Source organism: Trachypithecus francoisi, unplaced genomic scaffold (genome assembly GCF_009764315.1).
Source record: "Trachypithecus francoisi isolate TF-2019V2 unplaced genomic scaffold, Tfra_2.0 Lachesis_group10, whole genome shotgun sequence".
Lineage (NCBI taxonomy): Eukaryota > Metazoa > Chordata > Mammalia > Primates > Cercopithecidae > Trachypithecus > Trachypithecus francoisi.
Window position 1 is genome coordinate 60,844,409 of NW_022681455.1, and position 17,532 is coordinate 60,861,940.

At 38.1% G+C, this 17,532-nt stretch overlaps 1 protein-coding gene and 1 long non-coding RNA gene across 3 annotated transcripts in view; one reads left to right on the forward strand and one right to left on the reverse strand.

Annotated features, from left to right (window-relative positions):
* Positions 1 to 17,532, reverse strand: part of EYS (eyes shut homolog) — a 2,089,174-nt gene that overhangs the window by 206,161 nt on the left and 1,865,481 nt on the right. The window lies entirely within an intron of this gene.
* The window catches only part of LOC117087417, a 31,133-nt gene continuing 30,938 nt past the window's right edge, over positions 17,338 to 17,532 (forward strand). The window contains exon 1 of the long non-coding RNA XR_004438804.1: positions 17,338 to 17,381. This is a non-coding gene — a long non-coding RNA (uncharacterized LOC117087417). The remainder of the gene's footprint in view (positions 17,382 to 17,532) is intronic.

The following is a 17,532-nucleotide window of genomic DNA, read 5'->3' on the forward strand; positions in this document are numbered from 1 at the left end:
ACATACTTCCCAAGTCCCCAGTTCTAGGCAACTACTCATCTATTTTCTATCTCTATAGATTTGTCTAATTTGAACATGTCATATAAATTGTATCATTAAAAATGTTTGGCATATTTCACTTAGTATTATTTTTAAAGGTTCATTCATGCTGTAGCATGCGTCAGTACTTCATTCCTTTTATTATTACAATAGCTTTCTTCTGTATGTATATACCACATTTTGTTTATCCATTCATCAGATGATGGACCTTTAGGTTTACCCCTTTTAGTTATGAACAATGCTTCTATGAGTATTCATGTACAGACATACTTTGTTTTATTGCATCTTGCTTTATTGTACATTGCAGATAATGTTTTTTTTTTAAGGTTTGTGGCAACCCTACATCAAGTCTATCAATGCCATTTTTCCGGCAGCGTATGCTTCTTTCTGTCTCTTTGTGACATTTTGGTAATTCTGGTAATATTTCAAGCTTTTTCATTATTATATATTTCATGATAGTCCATGATTAGTGATCCCTGATGTAACTATTGTAATTGTTTTTGGGTGCCACAAACCACTCCTATATAAGATGGTGAACTTAATTGAAACATGTTGTATGTATTCTGACTGCTCCACCGACTGACTTCTCCCCACATCTCTCTCTCTAGGACTCCCTATACCCCAAGACACAACAATATTGAAATTAGGCCAATTAATAACCCTACAATGACCTCTTAAGTGTTAAAATAAAAGAAAGAGTCTCACTTAAACTGTCCAAATCACTTTAAATATAAAGCTAAAAATGATGAAGTTTAGTGAGGAAGTCATGTAGAAAGCTAAGATAGGTGGAAAGCTAAGCCTCTTGCACCAAACAGCCAAGTTGTAAATGCAAAGGAAAAATTCTTGAAGGGAATTTAAAAAATCCGTTGTGGTCACACAAATGATAAGAAGGCAAAACAGCTGGGAACAGTGGCTCATGCCTGTAATCCCAGGACTTTGGGAGGTCGAGGTGGGCAGATCACCCGAGGTCAGGAGTTTGAGATAAACCTGGCCAACATGGTGGAATCCCATCTCTACTAAAATACAAAAATTAGTTGGGCATGGTGGCAGGAGCCTGTAATCCCAGCTACTCAGGAGACTGAGGCAGGAGAATCACTTGAACCTGGGAGGCGGAGGTTGCAGTGAGCCAAGATTGTGCCACTGCACTCCAGCCTGGGTGACAGAGCAAGACTCCAACTCAACCATCTCAAAAAAAAATAAAAATAAAAAAAAAGGCAAAAGAACTCTATTGTCGATATGGAGCAAGTTTTAGTGTTCTGGATAGAAAAACCAGACAACATTCCTTTAAGCCAAAAGCTAATCCAGAGCAGGGCCTTAACTCTTTTTGATTCCATGAAACTTGAGAGAGGCGAGAAAGCTGCAGAAGAAAAGTTTGAAGCTAGCAGAGGTTGGTTCATGAGGTTTAAAGAAAGAGCCATCTCTGTAATGTTAAAGTGTAAGGTGAAGCAGCAAGTGCTGGTAGAAGCTACAGCATGTTATTCAGAAAATCTAGCTAATACTGATGAAGGTGGCTACACTACAAAATAGATTTTTAAATGTTGATAGAATAGCCTTATATTGAAGGAAGGTGCCCATCTAGGACTTTCTTAGCTAGATAGAAGTCAATGCCTGACTTCAAAACTTCAAAGGACAAGCTAACTCTCTTGTTAGGGGCTAACGCAGCTGGTGACTTTAAGTTGAAGCCAATGCTCATTTATCATCCTGAAAATCCTAGGGCCTTTAAGAATTATGCTAAAGCCATTCTGCCTGTGCTCTACAAATGGAACAATGAAGGCCGATGATAGCATTTCTGTTTACAGCATGGTTTACTGAATGTTTTACGCCTACTGTTGCTCAGAAAAAAGATTCCTTTCAAAATATTGCTACTCATTGACAATAAACCTGATTACCCAAAAGCTCTGGTGGAGATGCACAAGGAGATTAATGTTTTCATGCCTGCTGATAAAACATACATTCTGTAGCCCATGAATTAAGGAGTATTTTGACATTCAAGTCTTATTATTTAACAAATGTATTTTTGTAAGGCTGTAGCTGCCATAGATAGTGATTCCTGTGATGGATCTAGACAAAGTCAATTGAAACCTTTCTGGAAATAATTCACCATTCTGTATGCCATTAGGAACACCTATGATTCGTGGGAGGTGGTCAAAATAGCAACATTAACAGCAGTTTGGAAGAAGTTGATTCCAATACTCATGAATGACTTTGGGGGGTTCAGAACTTCAGTGGAGGAAGTAATTGCAGATGTGGTGAAAATAGGAAGAGAACTAGAATTAGAATTGGAGCCTGAAGATGTGAATGAATTGCTGCAATCTCATGATAACACTTTAATGAATGTGAAGTTGCTTCTTATGAATGAGCAAAGATATTGGTCCCTTGAGATGGAATCTACTCCTAGTGAAGATGATTAAACATTGCTGAAATGACAGCAAAGGATTTAGAGTATACAGAAACTTAGTTGATAAAGCAGCGGCAGGATTTGAAACAAGTCCTGGTATGGGTAAAATGCTATCAAACAGCCTCACATGCTACAGATAAATACTTCTTAAAAGGAAGAGTTAATTGATTTCGCAAACGTCACTGTTGTCTTCTCTTAAGAAATTGTCACAGCCATCTCAGCGTTCGGCAACCACCATCCTGCTCAATCAGCAGCCATCAACATCCAGACAAGACCCTCTAACCAGCAGAAAGATGACAACACACTGAAGGCTCAGATGATTGTTGGCATATATTTTCATTTCATTTTGGTATAAACGTAGTAGTGGAAACTTCTCTCTGAAGTGGCTGCACCATTTCACCAGCAATGTATGAAAATCCAATTTTCTCCATATCCTTGCCATAACTGTTATTGTCTGTAATTTTGATTACAGCTATCCTAGTGGATGTTAAATCGTATCTCATTGTGGTTTTGGTCTTTGTTTCCCTAAGGCTAATGATGTTAAGCACTTTTCTTGTGCTTTTTGGCCATTTGTGTGTCTCTTTGGAAAAATGTCTATTCAAATTTTTTACCCATTTGAAATCTGATGATTTGTCTTTTCACTGTTGTGTTGTGAGAGTTTTTTTTAAACATATATATTCTGGATACAAGTTCTTCATCAGATATATAATTTGTACATACTTTCTCCCATTCTGTGGGTTGTCTTTTCATTTTCTTGATGGCATCCTTGAAACACAAAATTTGTAAATTTTGATGAAATGCAATTATCTTTTTTTCTCTTGTTATATCTGCTTTTGCTGTTGCAGCATGCATTATATTTACACCATCTTTGTGCATGACTAAAACACAGCCATAGCCTCTGTTTGCTGGAGTTGATGGAGAAAAGCAGCAATGAAACAAGCAGTGACAGTAAAGCAAGAAGGGCAAATTCCCGGTGCTGTGTATTTACCTCACAGGAACAATTCATCTTCTCTTACGTTAGTGAGAGGACACAGAATGTTTCAGAAGGGACAATTTAGAAGCTGACAGGTCTGGAAGTGTTATTTAACAGTGAGGAAAGGAAATAATTTAGTTATGTGTACTGTTCATGATGGTAATATAAAAATTTTTCAAAGATACTTTGTGTTATGAAATTCCTTGGTTTCTGATACAAGCAGAGTGTCATGTCACTGTGTGTGTGTGTGTGCGTGCGCATGTGCACGTATGTAAATACATGTATGTATTTAGAGAATGTACTTTAGGATCTTGCAACCCAGCTCAGGGCCATCTTTCTGAAGGTCAATTATTGGTCTGGCTAAGCACAGAAATACTGGTTGATAGAGGTAGCTGATAGAATAGTAGAAAAAGTCATATAAGGACAAAGCTACATAATCAGCTCTCACTGTAGTTAAGACCTTAATATTTATACTAAAGCTAACCGCAAACAACCTCTGTATATTTGGAAAAATACACTGTGTCCAGGAGTCTTTTAAAGGCTTTGGCATTTTCTTCTGTTCATGCCAAAAGACATAGCAACAGGATAAGGAACAGTCTTACCTTCAACTTTTGCACTTGACCAACCCCAGTTCTTACCTTTCCTTTTGTATTTTAAAGCCTGTTTAGATGAATGTGTAACTTATGAACACTGGGAAAAATTGTGGATAAAATGTTCTTAAAATTATTGTTTGTACCAAATGTCAAATGGCAGGAATTGAAATTAAAACAGACATGAAATTGGCAATAAAGGTAAAATCAATAAAGTAGATTTCACAAAAGGCTGAGTTACACAGCTATTATGATGAGTCCAATTTTTAGAGTAGACAGAACCCTGGGGATGTATGCTCGCACTGGTGTGTATGCTTCACTCCTATTTACTTTAATGAGCCTTATCAGTGGGAAACAAGGGAAAATAGATTCTTCAGCTCTCCTTTCCTATGGCTGGCTCCAAAGCCCTTAACAAAGCACACACTATGCATTAGTTTGGCGTACTATTCAGATAAGAGTCACTCAGCAAACACAGTATTCAAAATTCTGCATAGCCTTCTTTTGCGTATTGTTCAGGAGATCCAGTTAGTACATAAACAATTATTCTCTATACTAGAGTGTCTTTATCCCAGACTGTGCAGATTTAAGAATTGCCTCAATCTGTAATGCAGATGATATTGGCAACTAAGTGCAAATGCAGATAAAATATTGCACAAATAATAATCATGATGGGAATTAACACACAACATTTATAGTAGGATTCATGCCATCCTTTGTAATCTGATGCTATATAATGCCGTGAGATTACATGATTTATTTAGATAAGCAGCATTACCGAAATACTTTATACTTAGTTACTACATTAAAAGAAAATAGTATTCTAAAATCTAGGGAGATTTATTAACATGAATGCATTGATTATAATTTTGAATACTAGGTGGCATGCCTACTTAATATGGTAATTCTTCTTGCTTCTTTGACCATTAGTTCAATTCATGATGAAATTTGCATTTCCACCCTGTAACGCAGACATTGTGTTACGTGTTAAGATGCAAAATGAACAATATCCTGGAGCTATTTCATTGGCAATAGGTGCTCATCCTAAGGAGCTCATCCACGGATCTGCCTGTGAGTCCAGAAAGGAACTCAGCCTGGTCATGCAGTACCAGTAAAGAGTCCAAGAAGATGACACAGAGTCAAATCTTTAAGCGGAGGGAGAATTAGCCAGGTGGCAGCAGGGATCTTCAAAGCCAGCAGCACTCACCTCAGTTATTATAAATGCTGTATATCATTTCCATCTAAACAAGGACATTTCCATTTAAAAACTAATTATAACTAATTAAAGAGGCAGAGAAATGCTACACTAAGCAAGTGCTAAACAAGTGTAGCATTTTTCTGCCTCTTTAATTAGTTACAAGCACCTTTGGAAGAAAGAAGCAAAGTACACATTCCTTATTTTATTTAAGTCATGTAAAAGCTTTCAGGAGTGGCTGCTCCAGTCCAATACATTTGCAAGAATTTATAGAGAATCCTTTGCAAGCCCGGCATTAGGCTTACATTCAGAGCAATTGGGTACCGAGGGCTATAATACACTTAACTTTGAGCAGCGACTTTCTTTGAAGCTGTGCTCTGCGGTCATTTTTCTAGTCTAAGAAAACTAGAAGAAGGAAAGGAAGTAAATTTGGGGGAGAAAGGAGCAGGGCATCACTGAAGAATGCAGGGTAGCAACCACGGTCCCAAAGGAAGGTAGCAGTGAGTTTGGGGCAGGTAGTGAGAGGCTGGATGGGAAGACCACAGGAGTAGTGGGCAACAGAAGTTGAGAGAAGTGTGTGTGTGAGGGGGGCTCATAGGTGGGGGAAGAAGGAAGAGGGAGAGGGAACAGAGGTATTGTTTTTTTTTTTTTTTTTTGGTACAGCCTGGGAGGTTTAGTCCAACTTCATAAGACCGAAATATTTTGCTTCAGATTCTACTGAAAAAACAAAACAAAACAAAACAAAAAAACCAACCCACACATCCTTCTTCAAACTGGATAAAGGTATAATTTCTAGTCCCCTTTGTATCTAATTCAAATTGTAATTTTATTTCCTATCTATCTTCCTTGATGGCAAAATGTAGACAAGAGAGTTTGGAAAGCAGGCATAAAATGATATTAAACTGTGACATAGACTTAATTTAATCTCCCAGGCCAGCTCTTCTGGGGGACTAGGGGAAGGTTTGACAATCCTTCTCGTGACCTGGTCAGCACTCTGCATCCTGGGATGATTTCCCTAGGTGAAAGGAAAGTGGTGAAGCCACAGTTACTGCTAGTACTTGCCAGCAAAACTTCCTCTGCTTGCTACACACGTCCAGTCTGTTTTCTTTACATTCACCCCAGGAGCTTTTAGATCTAGCAGTATGTTTCCCATAAATTTTTGTGTGCTGCAGCAGCAGTTCCATCTTTATTCAGCAAGACTGTACAGTCCGACTACCACATTCCCATGAAACATGCGGTTAATTATCCACCTTTCCACATATTGGGATGTGTGGCTCTATGTAAATTGGGTAAATCAAGTTGTTATTTGTTTTCTGACTCCTCTGGAAAACAATAACTTGTATCTGTTTTATTTTTGGTTACCAATGATTTGAAGAAAGTCTGTCTATCATCTATCTAATTTATGTGTATCTGTGTGTAGTTTTAGTAAATCACTTACAGTTTTAGTAAAACATGGGATTATTAAAGGTTTGATTACTAGCGTTCCAAAGCATTTTTTTTTTTAATAGAAAACACTTTTAAAGATAGAGGATATGCAGCTTATTGCCCTTTTCCACCTGCTCCACAGGTCTGTTATTTTCCTCCTGTCCTTCTCTCAGTCCAGGGAGCTGACCCTTCTCCATTCCTCCCCTAAGATCTCCTATGGTGGATTCTGATAAAGTTTAGTTAGTGACAGGCACCAGCAAGAGACCAGAGGGTGGGAGGAAAGAGAAGTCAGTGTACTTTCCTCCCTGCCCCGGGTCATGTTTTCTGGAAGGTGCTGTCTCCTTTAGACAACAACTCCTGTTTTCACAGCTTCACAGTTTCAGTTCGCACTGGGCTTTCACAAACAGTATTTCCTTCCCTTTGGCTCTAGGAGTGCAAAAACCTCTCCTTCCTGATGACCTCCAGGAGTCTATTTTACTTCTTGCTTCCCTTAACACTGCAACACATCTGAAAATAAAATTCAGGGAAGTCTCTTGAACCACCTGAGTTGGTTTCAGCTTCCTCACAGGATCCTGACTGCTATAAGGGGAGTATTTTTCAAAAAAAACAACCTTTTGAGTTTTCAGAAAACAATAATCTTCCCGGCCCTTAAACATGGGGAATGTCTGATTTCATACTTCGTCCAGCTAGGACAGGCCGTGTGGCTGTGTGATGAGCACTAGAAAGGGAGTGGAGAAACTCTTTGTGACCTCGGATTAGGCCCTCACACCATCCTATGGCGCATCCCCCTCCCCCTCCTCTCCCTCTCCCTCCTCCTCCCCCCCCACCCCCTCCTCTTCCCCCCCTCCCTCTCTCCTCCTCCTCCTCCTCTCTTCTTCGATGGAGTCTTGCTCTGTGGCCCAGGCTGGAGTGCAGTGGTGCGATCTCTGCTCTCTGCAAGCTCCGCCTCCTGGGTTCACGCCATTCTCCTGCCTCAGCCTCCCGAGTAGCTGGGACTACAGGTGCCTGACACTACTCCTGGCTAATTTTGTTTTTGTATTTTTAGTAGAGACGGGGTTTCACCGTGTTAGCCAGGATGGTCTTGATCGCCTGACCTCGTGATCTGCCCACCTCCGACTCCCAAAGTGCTGGGATTACAGGCGTGAGCCACCGCACCCAGCCATGGGCTGTCTTCTTATCTGCAGTTGAGAACTGGTTACTTGTTGCACTGTGTGATTGTGGAGGGCACAAGAGGCATCATGTGCCAAAGCCCTTGGAAAAATATGAAGAGTTAAGCCATGAAACCTGTGTGGTGTTTCTGTGGCTCTGTCCATGTTGTGCTGTTGGTCCTCATTCCTTTCTACTCCCCATTCTACTAGCTGCTCTTTATGATTTTGCATTTCTGCATGGCATTAATTGAAGTTTAGATTTCCATTTTAGTTTGAATTAATTACAGATATCCTGGTAGTATAGTTTTGTGGTTGGTTGACTGGGTTCGGACATATGCAGTGGCAATTCTTGTTGGTTCACACTTCCGCTTACATATATGTGACTCGATCTTTGGGACTTTGGGCCCCGGAGTGTGCTGCATAGCTTCTGGTGTGCTTTGTTTCCTTATGGATAAAATCATAATAGTAACACACTTACCAAGTATTCCTCACAGAAATGATGTAAAGAGATAATGAAAAAGTGTGACAGCATTTTTGAAATCAAGAGGAACAATATCATTATTAGGGGGTTTCAGTTTCCTCTTCTATACAATTTGAAATACAGAATGGAAAGTGTTGAGGGGTCCACTCACATATCAACATTCTTAAGATTTGTGTCCCACAGTTTTGAGATTTTACCAAAGACAAAAAAATGGCATTATTAACACACATCTTTCATGAGCAATGCATGGAAAAGGTAGGTATTTGTAAGGAGATAAAGTTAAAAGAGGTCATATACCTGGGGACCTAATCTAATAAGACTGTGGCCTTATAAGAAAAGAAAGAGAGAGAGATTTACACACACACCCTTTGAGGAAAGGCTGTGTGGAGCAAGAAGGTGGCCCTCTGTAAAACAAGAAGAGAGTCTCCAGAACCCAGCCATTCTGGCAACCTGATCTTGAAATTCCAGCTTCCAAAACTGTGAGAAAACAAATATTCATTGTTTAAACCACTCCATCTGTGGCATTTTTGTTATGGCAACTCAAGCTGGCTAATACATTTAGATTTGTTATTATAGATTATTAGCAACTTTAAAAATTTTTTAGGTCTTGCCAGGCACAGTGTCTCATGCCTGTAATCCCAGAACTTTGGGAGGCCGAGGTGAGCAGATCTCTTGAAGTCAGGAGTTCAAGATGAGCCTGGCCAACATGGTGAAACCCTGTCTCTACTAAAAATACAAAAATTAGCTGGGCATGGTGGCAGGTGTCTATAATCCCAACTACTTGGGAGGCTGAGGCAGGAGAATCATGTGAACCTGGGAGGCAGAGGTTGCAGTGAGCCAAGATCACGCCACTGCACTTCAGCCTGGGTGACAGAGTGAGACTCTGTCTCAAAAAAAAAAAAATTCAGGTCTAGGGAGAGAAGATAATTAGGTGTGTCTCAGAAGAAAAAAAAAATGCTATAATGAGTTTAAATAAAAATAAAAATGTAACTTCTCATACCTCACTATTAATTTTCCTTTTACAAGATAAGATGCATCATTGTTTGTCCTCAATGTAGAAAAATTGGTTCTTGTGGGAGCTAGCCTAATTTTGAGAGAGTGATTTTATAAAGCTATTTAAAGGTAATTTTCTATTAATCTAACATGATTCATTTTAGAACACTAACTCTGACATCTAATCCAAAAAGCAGGGTATATGGTAAAAGGCACCCAGGATTGGGAGCCAGCTGACCTCATTTCTAGTCCTGCCTTTACTAATACTGATGTTGTGACTTTGAAGAAGTCATTGTATCCCTCAGGCCTCAATGTCCTCATCGGAAAAATAAAAGAGTAGTACTCGAATGATGTCTGTGGTTCCTTTGAGTTGTCACACTTTATAAATGTGTACATCAATGCATTGTAAGTTTGCTAAAGTAATGTTTCGTTCTGAAAGATGCCATAGGCTGTTAGAGGATGCTGTAAAAATAATGCTTATAGGTCTTCTAAGAATAGGAACATATATTAATTGTAGTCTTATTTTTTCAATATGTTAATTTCATTCCCCTGGAATAGAAAAAAAAATACTATACTTTTTAAATTACAAGACAAAAGGAACAAAATCCACGTGTTCTTTTTCAAGAACATTTTATGCAAATACGCAATTTAAAAAAATGTTGCTATACTACCCACCATACACTAGGTGGAAGCAAAGAGTAAGCTAACGTGTAAAAAGTTAGAAAGTAATACGGTAAACGAACCACAATTTTCTGGGTGGCTAAGGTCATTAAAATTATAGGTTATATTTCCTTTTTAAAGATGCGAATTAGAAAAGAAAATAGAAAATAACACTGCCTACTTAAGCCTTTGATACTAAGATGGACCACTGTTTAAGCCAAATCTTTAAAAAATTTTATAAGAAAAAAATTTTATTTAATACTTTCAACATTTATTTTAGATTCAGACGGTACATGTGCAGATTTGTTACCTGGGTATGTTGCATGATGCTGATGTTGGGAGTAAGCTTGGTCCTTTCACCAGGGTACTGAGTATAGTACGCAATAGTTTTTCAACCTTTGTCCTCCTCCTCCTCTCCCCCATCTGTGGTCCCCAGTGTCTACTGATGCCATCTTTATGAGTACCCATTGTTTAGCTTCCACTGGTAAGTGAGAACATGCGGTATTTGGCTTTCTGTTCCTGCATTAATTTGCTTAGAATAATGTAAGCCTAACCTTTACTTTCCTTATAGACTCTGGCTGGTACCTTAAAAAATTAAATACTAAATCCTTTATCTTAATTTCTAGAATCTGATTGGTCAATAAGCATAATGGAGTAACCAGTCAAATGGTTCTATTCATAGACCTCTTTTTTTCAAAAGCTTTCAGAGAAAATGCATAATAAATTCAAAAAGGAATTCTCTAAAGCTTATGCTATTTTGAATTCAGTGATGGGAAGGAAATTTATCTCATTGCATATGATTTTACATGTGACTTCTTTAAAAAGTTGCATATCTACTTTTTCCTCTCAGAATTAATTGGGTCTTATGCTGTAGTTTCTAAAATGTGAAATGATGGGGTGATTGCCCTGTTACAAGCCTTAACATGACTTATGTTTTTAGGCTCATAGTGAATCAAAACTCAGTTTATTACCAGTTTCTATGTAAAGTGAATTGCTTAGAGCTACCCTTGAAATGCTTTGTGTGGAAAAAGAAGAGCCTCTTTATTGGAGAAAAGTATTTTGAAGTTGTTTGTGTAGGTGGCACACAAATGATACATTCTGTGCAAGGATAGCTTCTGCACAGTGTTTTAGAGAAATACATTGTTTAGAGCACAAAATGGCATCATTGTTTGTGAAACACCTGCTAGTCAATGCAAGGTGTGTTAACAATTACTTAATGGTGAAGCTGCAACTGACAAGGCACTGATTTTGACAGAACTCTTTTTGGGGGAGGTTGTCATCAGTATAAGCTGCCCTTAACAATCTTTGTAACCTAGGGGCAATCATTTAGTTTCTATAGGGGCTCAGATTCCTGATGTGTAAAATATGAAGCCAAGGCCAGATCATCTTTAAGTTTCAGTGGTTACTTTCTAAGATTCTATAACAGTTTTCTGCTAAGGCCAAGATAGAATGAATAAACTAGATTTTCAAAATTAGAATTTATCTTCTCAGCTTGGCTTTTTTTCCTCTTTGGTGCGTAACAGAAAAGTAAAAATGGAAAATAAATAATATATGTGGAGAGGTTTGGGATCGTCACTATGTTTGTTGGTGAATGCTGCCACTGATTGCCTGGGGAACTAAGAAGTGAGATTTTCTTCTGTAACCCACTACTACCCGCAACATTGACACAGGACCTAAGCACATAAAACAAGCTTGTTCATATGTATAGTTTGGGTTTTGACAACAGCATTCGATGCTCACAGCATAAAAATTTATATGCTGGACATCTTTAGGCAGCTTAATCTTCTGAGCCTCACATCTGTAAAAGGAAACTACCAATGACTTAAGAAAGCAGCCCTGAGGATTAAGCTAAAGACACAAATGCTCATTAAAATGCCCTAGTAAGGGGAGAAGTTGTGGGCAATGCTGTCAAATATCCCTGAAAAATGTATCTTTCCAAACAAAATGGCAGGTCCTCTAATTTGTTGGTATTCTTCAGCTCTAAATTTTACCAGTCCTGTTCATCAGAAAGAATAATGAGAAATAGAAGGAAAGTACTAAAGAAAATGAGTATATTTTACCTATCCTAAGTAGTTGAAATTTTGAGCATTCTTAACGTGAAAATTCAACACTTTGAACTCATTTTATTGGCCTGTATAAAATAAAAATTGTGGTACCTTTTATTTGGTATTTAATTACTTTCACGTATTTCGAGTTTCTTTGGCATTGTGCTTTTTTTTGTTGTTGTTAATTTTACTTTAAGTTCTAGGATACATGTGCAGAGCATGCAGGTTTGGTACATAACTATACGTGTGCCATGGTGATTTGCTGTACCTATCAACCCATCATCTAGATTTTTTGTTTGTTTTTTGAGACAGAGTCTTGCTCTGTAGCCCAGGCTGGAGTGCAGTGGTGCGATTTTGGCTCACTGTAACCTCTGCCTGCCAGGTTCAAGCCATTCTCCTGCCTTAGCCTCCTGAGTAGTTGGGATTACAGGCATGTGACACCACGCCTGGCTAACTTTTTTGTATTTTTAGTAGAGACGGGGTTTCACCGTGTTAGCCAGGATGGTCTAGATCTCCTGACCTCGTGATCTGCCCATCTCGGCCTCCCAAAGTGCTGGGGTTACAGACATGAGCCACCACGCCCGGCCCCATCATCTAGGTTTTAAGCCCCACATGCATTAGCTATTTGTCCTAATGCTCTTCCACCCCTCGGCCAGCGCCAACCTCCCTCCCCCCGCCCGACTGGCCCCGGTATGTGATGTTCCCTTGCTTGTGTCCCTGTGTTCTCATTGTTCAGCTCCCACTTATGAGTGAACATGGCATTGTGCTTTATCCGCAGGGATCATCCTATCATCATGGGCTTGTCAATAGTTGGATAATCTTTCAAAGTTCCCATTAACTGTCACTTTTAAAGATGTTTAGTTAAATTCTGTGGAAAGTGGAAATTAATCTAGTCAAGCATATTCTTAACTTTCAATCACTCCAGAAAAACATTACACAATGAAAGAATCCCTACCACATGCTATGATAAGCTATACAAAGGGAACAATTGGCTTTTTCTTCTTAGTTATAATGGCCTAGCAGGAAGGGCCCTTAGCATTGTTATTTTCTGTGTAGTTGTTTCTCCTGTAGCATACTGTATGTAAAAGTTAAGCATTAATACCACTTGGGACTTTTACAGTGCATTTAATGGGCTCAGCATGTCTTAGAGCCAGTCTCTGAGAGCTGCAGTATCTCAACAGCACTCCTAATGGCAGGTTACTCTTTTTCTATTATATTAAAGACAGAAGGTGAAGGGAGAGAGAGGGAAAGTGGTTTATAAATGATTATCAGTAGAGGAACTAGACTGAATACTTGGACCACATTTTGACAGTTAGTCCAGACGTTCAATCACAGCTTTTGGATCATTGTGGATGTCTATGATAGTAATAACTTCACAGTAATAGTCATGGATAATATAGAGAGTTTAATGGTACTTCTGCTTATAATGCTTCCAGAAGTTCTCAGTGCTTAAAACATAAGGAAAGTTACTTATTGCTGTCATTATTATTATGTACGCATTAACAATGATAATGACCTGCACTTGGGTAAAGGCTGTACTTTAGACTTTAGAATTCAACTATTATATTAATACTCAACTAAGTACTAAACAGAAATAAGATTTCAGTAAATATTTATGGATTTGTTTTCAAAGAGCTTCTAAAGTAAATATTAGCTCACTTGATTTCATAACAGCTTTGGGAGAAAGATTGGGTGGGTGTCATTATGCTCATTTTCTGTGAATTGGATGAAGACTAATCAAATGGGTATGGTCTTGGAGTCATAGGAAAACTTGGGTCCTTAGTCTGGTTCTACTCTTAATAGCTATGTGATGTTGGGAAAATTACTTGACCTCTCTGAGCTTCAGTTTGTTTCAGCAGAAAAATAGGGATATTACCATCAAACAGTTATTTTTAGGAATAAACGAGATTATCCATGCATGTCTCTAGCTCAATGTTACCAATCAGGATCCTGCACTTAATAAAAGACAAAAATGAGATAAGCGGTCATGTCGCTTGACTTTGGGCCAGTTGCCCTTTGCATTAAGTCAGATTTAAGGCAATAATTTGCTAGTCATTGTATCATGAGCCATGGCCCAAACACTTGACAGACTTTGAAGATTTGTTATTACTTTGCCTTATGGAAGCCTAAAAAGTCATGATCATAAAATAATTAATATTTCTGCTGATCTGGAAAAATTGTCACTTGAATTGAGACGGATGTTCCTTTTTAAATTTTTTCCATTGTGGGTAGAGTGTGGTTGAGGTGAGTTTTTTAAGATGGTACTTTTTAGATATCATTTCAGTTTAATTTTCCATATTCCTCCTATGGCCAGAAATACTCAGCAACTCCTTAACTTTAACTCTGACATATTATCAACGTGTCAAGATGGAAACCAGTTGCTGCTGAATCTCTGGCTCAAGAGGTCATTAAGTAGATGCTAGAAGCAGAAGCCAGGCTTCTGAGACAGATGCTGGGCAGGGGATCCTTAAACCACTGAATGAACATAGGATGGCTGTGTTAGGTAGCTTGGAGGTAGTGGTGAAGGAAGAGCTTTATATAGTCATTACTGTTGAGGTCACCTCCATCCCTGAAGTTGCATGAAAATTTATGAGCTTTCCTAGGTTTTTGTTCTTTTGATGCTTAGACAGGCTTCTCTACTGTAGATTGAAGTCTCATGCATTTTCCACGAACTTAGAAAAACAGTATGGCATTGGTTTCTGATGAGCTGTGTAATGTTAGGTAGATCACTTAGCCTCTCTGTGTCCTTTTCTCAATGGTATAATAGTATAATAGAAGTTGAGAAGATTAGTCGTGTTGACCTGTTTTGATGCTTTGAAAATTTAAAGTGCTAGACAACACTGGCTTGTAAAATAACTGATTACTAGCAGAAAGAGAAGGTTTATAGTGACTTATTTTTCAAATGCTCTATGACTCTTCTATAGTGCTTGGTAGACTGACTCTAGGCTCAGCTTTGTGCCTATCTGAAAAAAAAAAAGTATATAATGCTATACTGATTCATTCTTCTCATTGCCTAGGATTACATTAGAAAAAAGCTCCATGAAGGCAAGTATTTTTGTATGTTTTATTCACAGATGTGTCTAAAGTGCTTATGACATTATCAGACATGCAATAGGCGCTCAGTGTATTTATCAAATGACCAAATAATTTGAAGGAAGGAGGCACAGGCATCTACAGTTGCTCACCTTTTGACTGAGTGTATGCGGGTGCACACACGTGTGCGCGTGTGCACATGCATATGTGCTGAGGTGGGCATGATAATAATAATATATTGTTACATATATTCTATCTCACTTTAAATTGTAAAGTTTTCATCTCTTGATTTCCAGTATTGGGTCAGGTAGCATCTGCTTAAAGGACAATTTCTTCCTGACATTTTAATTCAAGTTACAATTTAAATCCCACTAGTTCTGGTTGCCCCTGGATCAACACATTAGTACATTCAGCTTAATGATACCCTACCCAGCTTCCTGAAAGTCTTACAGAGATATACAATTACCAAAACCCACCTAGGAGGCCTGCACATAGAAGGAATCACTAATGGGATTTGAGAGGCAGTGTTGACAACACAATCAGTCTTTAAACGAAGAGTTTCTGTTGGAGCTAAAATCCAGTCAGAGAAGCAGGAGGTGATTTTATGATTTATACAAATCCACAAGAGCATCAGTAATAATTTGAGGCTGACTGAAACATTCAATGTCCAGTTTCTATTGAGTTCTGGAAAGACATTGCCTGGATTTATCTAGGCAAGTAGACTGGGTCAAATGGGATCCATGAGTGTGTCATCAATAATGTTTACTTATCTGTTACATAAGGAATTTTAATGAAAACCAAGTCAGATGAAGTGAACTGTTTCTAATCTGATTTCTATGCATCAAGCTAAGCTCTCCTCTACTAAACGAAAGCCCAGGGAATCTAACAAAAACCAAATAAGTAGTGATCAGTAAAGTGTAAGAAAACTGCAGTCTGCAGGGTCTGTGGCAACTGCTAATTTCTTTGGCGCTCTTGATTCTCATTTACCTTAAGACACAGAGAGCCGTTATGTCCACAGGAGAAAAAGCAACTGATGGAGTGTTCTCTCTCCTTCGGTTAGAAGGAATAACATCTCAAGACTGGACTTGTCCTTGAAAGGTTTGAGTATCCCTTTAATTTCGTAGAATCATTTTCTTCTCCACATTACTAAACCCAACATTTTGTACAAGTAAATCCGGAATCATTTTAGTATGGCTTGAAGTCTTAAAATCACAGACTGCACTACTGTGATGTTCTCTTAGCTGCTTGGAAAGGAAGGCTCTGTCAACTACTATTACTATTAATTTTTCTCTTTGTTTAATATTTTAGCAAAGTAATACATTCACATGGTAAAAATCCGAGTAGAATAGAAGGACTCTTAATGAAGCGTAGCAGTTCCTCACTTATCCTTTGTCCGGTTAGTTTTCTGAAGACAGTAGGCTTTTCTGCCATTCTGTTCTTTCCTCTCACTGTATGATTTTACTTTTTCTTGACCAATCAAATTCTATTAATTCTATGCTAAGAAAGAGTTTAGTTCATTTAAGGTACTCTCTATCAATATTTATGCCTGATATTTGACTTACCTTATTAGTTATCATTGTACTATTAATATAATAAACTGAAACTTGTGTTTCTTCACGTCTTATTTATCCAATATCTCTTGCCTTCCTGCTCTGTGAGATTAAAATATTAACACCTTGCCTCATTTGCTGTCCCCTATCCCCATTGCCAGCTTCTGTCTTCCATCAGTTCCAAATTTACTTCAAAAGAGTGGCTTTTACAATTCTCACCATAAAGAAATAATAAGTATGTGAAGTGATGGATATTTTAACTAGCCTGATGTACTCAGTTCACAGTGTATATATGTATTAAAACATTACATTGTACCCCTCAAATATATACAATTATTATTTGTCAATTAAAAATGTGAAAAACCCACCCCCCCACCCAAAAACCAAACAAAAAGTGTCAAGGCTGATCACATTTACATTCAGCTTTGTAACTTTGATTCAGTTTTATATGTTTTACTGATAGGTAACATCCAAAAATTGAAAACCAATAAGTGTTTATGGCATTATTATTATTAGTTAAATGCATCCTACGTAGATTAGTAGTGTGCTATGATTACTGTTCTTTCCTGGCTTCACAATCACTCTTTAAATTAGCATACTGAAGGGGTCTTCATGACCTAAAACAACAAATAGATTGATTTTCAAATGATTTTTTAAAATTAATTACCAAAGTAATGTTTATTTTAGATACAAAAATGTAAAGAAGAAACATCTAAAGAACAATTAAAAAAAAACCCCACAACACAGTGGTATGTCAAAATTTCATCATGGGTTATTTCCAAATTTGATTCTCTTCTCCATTGAAATGGCAGGTTGAAGACTCAGATTGACCCCTCCAATACTGCAGGAAAGTGGTGAGTGTTCTCAGTGACCACAGACATAAATTAATGGGGCCACGTTTCCAAACCTTGCAACCCACCCATTTATCCTCGTCTATAATTTATTGGAAATAATAAGAACATTTGATTGAACCCATAAACACCCTTGATCATCATATTAGCATTT